We start from the raw sequence: 5,574 nt of genomic DNA on the forward strand, positions 1-5,574 counted from the left end.
CTCATTCTGTACCTCGAACTTAATCATCGTTCTACGAATCGTTCTACATTATTCATGTAGTGACCCGAAATTTTCCAAGTTTATATATATATTAAATGAAATTGTTATTTACATGATTAAGTGTTTCCAACATGTTAAGCAATCAAACTTGTTAAGACTTGATTAATTGAAATAGGTTTCATATAGACAATTGACCACCCAAGTTGACCGGCGATTCACGAATGTTAAAACTTGTAAAAATTATATGATGACATATATATGTATATTAAGTATATTAGCAATGAACTACATATGTAAAAACAAGACTACTAACTTAATGATTTTGAAACGAGACATATATGTAACGATTATCGTTGTAACGACATTTAATGTATATATCATATTAAGATATATTAATACATCATGATATCATGATAATGTAATAATTTAAAATCTCATTTTATTTAATAAACAATGGGTTAACAACATTTAACAAGATCGTTAACCTAAAGGTTTTAAAACAACACTTACATGTAACGACTAACGATGACTTAACGACTCAGTTAAAATGTATATACATGTAGTGTTTTAATATGTATTCATACACTTTTGAAAGACTTTAAGACACTTATCAAAATACTTCTACTTAACAAAAATGCTTACAATTACATTCTCGTTCAGTTTCATCAACAATTCTACTCGTATGCACCCGTATTCGTACTCGTACAATACATAGCTTTTAGATGTATGTACTATTGGTATATACACTCCAATGATCAGCTCTTAGCAGCCCATGTGAGTCACCTAACACATGTGGGAACCATCATTTGGCAACTAGCATGAAATATCTCATAAAATTACAAAAATATGAGTAATCATTCATGACTTATTTACATGAAAACAAAATTGCATATCCTTTATATCTAATCCATACACCAATGACCAAAAACACCTACAAACACTTTCATTCTTCAATTTTCTTCATCTAATTGATCTCTCTCAAATTCTATCTTCATGTTCTAAGTGTTCTTCATAAATTCTACAAGTTCTAGTTTCATAAAATCAAGAATACTTCCAAGTTTGCTAGCTTACTTCCAATCTTGTAGAGTGATCATCCAACGTCAAGAAATCTTTCTTGTTTACAGTAAGATATCTTTCTAATACAAGGTAATAATCATATTCAAACTTTGATTCAATTTCTATAACTATAACAATCTTATTTCGAGTGAAAATCTTACTTGAACTTGTTTTCGTGTCATGATTCTGCTTCAAGAACTTTCAAGCCATCCAAGGATCCTTTGAAGATAGATCCATTTTTATCATTTCCAGTAGCTTTATCCAGAAAACTTGAGGTAGTAATGATTTTCATATAATCATTTGATTCATACATATAAAGCTATCTTATTCGAAAGTTTAAACTTGTAATCACTAGAACATAGTTTAGTTAATTCTAAACTTGTTCGCAAACAAAAGTTAATCCTTCTAACTTGACTTTTAAAATCAATTAAACACATGTTCTATATCTATATGATATGCTAACTTAATGATTTAAAACCTAGAAACACGAAGAACACTGTAAAACCGGACATACGCCGTCGTAGTAACACTGCGGGCTGTTTTGGGTTAGTTAATTAAAAACTATGATAAACTTTGATTTAAAAGTTGTTCTTCTGGGAAAATGATTTTTTTATGAACATGAAACTATATCCAAAAATCATGATTAAACTCAAAGTGGAAGTATGTTTTCTAAAATTGTCATCTAGACGTCGTTCTTTCGACTGAAATGACTACCTTTACAAAAATGACTTGTAACTTATATTTCCGACTATAAACCTATATTTTTTCTATTTAGATTCATAAAATAGAGTTCAATATGAAATCATAGCAATTTGATTCACTCAAAACGAATTTAAAATGAAGAAGTTATGGGTAAAACAAGATTGGATAATTTTTCTTGTTGTAGCAACGTGAAAATTGGTAACAAATCTATATTAATCATATCCTAGCTAACTTATATTGTATTATACATGTATTCTAATATATTATGTAATCTTGGGATACCATAGACACGTATGCAAATGTTTTGACATATCATATCGACCCATGTGTATATATTATTTGGAACAACCATAGACACTCTATATGCAGTAATGTGGGAGTTAGCTATACAGGGTTGAGGTTGATTCCAAAAACATATATAATTTGAGTTGTGATCTAGCCTAAGACGTGTATACACTGGGTCGTGGATTGATTCAAGATAATATATATGAAATTTTTTTCTGTACATCTAACGTTGGACAACTAGTTGTAGGTTACTAACGAGGACAGCTGACTTAATAAACTTAAAACATCAAAATGTATTAAAAGTGTTGTAAATATATTTTGAATATACTTTGATATATATGTACATATTTGTTATAGGTTCGTGAATTGACCAGTGGCCAAGTCTTACTTCCCGACGAAGTAAAAATCTGTGAAAGTGAGTTATAGTCCCACTTTTAAAATCTAATATTTTTGGGATGAGAATACATGCAGGTTTTATAAATGATTTACAAAATAGACACAAGTACGTGAAACTACATTCTATGGTTAAATTATCGAAATCGAATATGCCCCTTTTTATTAAGTCTGGTAATCTAAGAATTAGGGAACAGACACCCTAATTGACGCGAATCCTAAAGATAGATCTATCGGTTACCAGGTGTTCACCATATGAATGATTTTTATCTCTATGAATAGGATGTGTATTGAAATATGAAATCTTGTGGTCTATTGGTACGATTTGATATATATATAGGTTAAACCTATAACTCACCAACATTTTTGTTGACGTTTAAAGCATGTTTATTCTCAGGTGAATACTAAGAGCTTCTGCTGTTGCATACTAAAATAAGGACAAGATTTGGAGTCCATGTTTGTATGATATTATGTAAAAACTGCATTTAAGAAACATATGTCGATGTAATATATTTCTATTATAAACCATTATGTAATGGTGGTGTGTAAACAGTATATTTTAGATTATCATTATTTGATAATCTACGTAATGCTTTTGAAACCTTTATTGATAAAATAAAGGTTATGGTCATTTTAAAAATGAATGCAGTCTTTGAAAAACGTCTCATATAGAGGTCAAAACCTCGCAACGAAATCAATTAATATGGAACGTTTATAATCAATATGAACGGGACATTTCAGTTGGTATCCGAGCGTTGGTCTTAGAGAACCAGAATTTTGCATTAGTGTGTCTTATCGAGTTTGTTAGGATGCATTAGTGAGTCTGGACTTCGACCGTGTTTACTTGAAAAATGATTGCTTAACAAATTTTGTTGGAAACTATATATTTTTAACATGTGAATATTATGTGATATATTAATCTCTTAATGTGTTTGATATTATGTGATAGATATCTACCTCTAGAACAAGTCCCATTGACTCACCTAATAATAATGAAGAGTCAAATGTAAATTGGAATGATTCGTGGACTAATTCACAAGTTCCCGAAGAGGAACCGGAAGAAGAGTCAGAACCGGAAGAAGAATCGGAACCGGAAGAAGAATCGGAACCGGAAGAAGAAATAGAACCAGTGGGGGAAATAATAAAAAGGTTAAGTAGAAGAAAATCCTCAACCAACCGACCAAAGTTAATTATGGTCAATGGTGTTTCCGCCAAGGAAGCAAAGTATTGGGAGGATTACCAATTCTCCAATGAATCGGATCCCGACAAGGATTCCGATGATGTTATAGAAATTACCCCAACACAATTTAATAAGGCAAAAGAGAACAATAAGGGAAAGGGCATAAAAATAGAGAAATTCAATTCCAAACCCGATGAACTTTATATGTATCGTCAACACCCGTATTTCTTAAGTTGTGACAATAACCCGGGAACCTCTAAACCACCAGGTTTTTCTAAACCAATGTGGAAAACGACGGCTCGTATTAGGGGAACATCATATATCCCTAGAAACTTAGCAAAACGAACCAAAACCGAAGAAGAAGAAATGAGCGAGTCAGAATAAGATAGTTGTATTCGTGTGGTGTAATATATGTAATATAGTGTGCTTATGCTTTATGATATATGTAAAAATTGCTTGTATTAATAAGTATTTTTTTTATGAATCTAACTCTTGTCTATTTTACAGTTTAAAAACACAAAATGGATAGACAAACCAATATTTTAAGAGACCTACCCGGAGACATGATTGATGAAATCTTGTCTAGAGTCGGTCAGAATTCCTCGGCACAACTATTTAAGGCGAGATCAGTTTGTAAGACATTCGAAGAATGTTCTAAGAATGCCTTGGTTTATAAAAGGCTTTCGTTCGAAAGATGGGGGATATCACATTGGGAAATCCATAAATTACGTTGTGTTTACTTTGACGCATATATTGCGGGGAACCCAAATGCTATTTAACGCAACGGGTTAAGAAATTATTTTGACTCAATATATCCGAATATAGGACTTCGTGATTTAGAAAAAGCGGCTAACATGCAACATAAAGAAGCATGTTATGCTTAGGGGTTAGTAATGTTCGCTTCTCACCAAAGTGAGAACAAGAACATCGGGCTACAACTATTAAACAAAACGTTCCCACAAGTGACGGAGTCGGTAATTGGGGTAAGAAATGAGGTTTTTAGATTGTTACGGGACTGTTGGACATTACGTAACCCTCATCCCTTTGACGACGTTACAACACGCTGTCTTATCAACGGCCATAATGGTTATGTTCCACAAGACCAAGGATGGGAAGTAGTCCTAGTAAAACTAGAATGCATGACTTGTTTCTGGACGTATGAATTACGTGTCTTTATTGCCTTTGCTGAACGACTTGTGTACTAGCTAGAATTATCTTCACAACTATCTTGTATCAAAGTTATTGTGTGCTATATTTCATGCTATATGTAAAATAAGCGGTATTGTAAGTTTGTAAAATATTGTGTAAAAGTTTAAAAAGGAAATATTATTATAATCAGTTTTTCATATAGAATTGTAGTAGTTGAATTATATATTAGCTACTAAGTATGAACTTAACGGGTAGGTACTACCCGAAGTTAAACTTATAAAACACTAATATGAAGAAAAAGCTTTTATAAATGAGTTCATATTATGCTACGAGATACTATTGACTACTCTTAATATTCTGTATGATTAACTTGTTTCATTTGACTATTTGAAGGAAATGGCACCGACTACTCGACAAACCATGAATATGAGTGAAGAGGAATTTCATACCTTTCTTGCTGCAAACATAGCCGTAGTACAGGCTGCACTACATACCAAAAATAACTCCAAATCTAGCAATGCAGCTAACGGCGCAAGAAATCGTGTAGGATGCACCTACAAAGAATTCACCGCCTGCAAACCTTTGGAATTTGATGGAACCGAAGGACCGATCGGTTTGAAACGGTGGACCGAGAAGGTCGAATCGGTGTTTGCCATAAGTAAGTGTACTGAAGAGGACAAAGTGAAGTACGCTACGCATACCTTCACAGGTACTGCGTTAACATGGTGGAATACCTATCTAGAGCAAGTGGGGCAAGATGATGCTTACGCACTACCGTGGTCAGCATTCAAGCACTTGATGAATGAGAA

The sequence above is a fragment of the Rutidosis leptorrhynchoides genome, chromosome 3 (assembly GCF_046630445.1).
Source record: "Rutidosis leptorrhynchoides isolate AG116_Rl617_1_P2 chromosome 3, CSIRO_AGI_Rlap_v1, whole genome shotgun sequence".
NCBI lineage: Eukaryota > Viridiplantae > Streptophyta > Magnoliopsida > Asterales > Asteraceae > Rutidosis > Rutidosis leptorrhynchoides.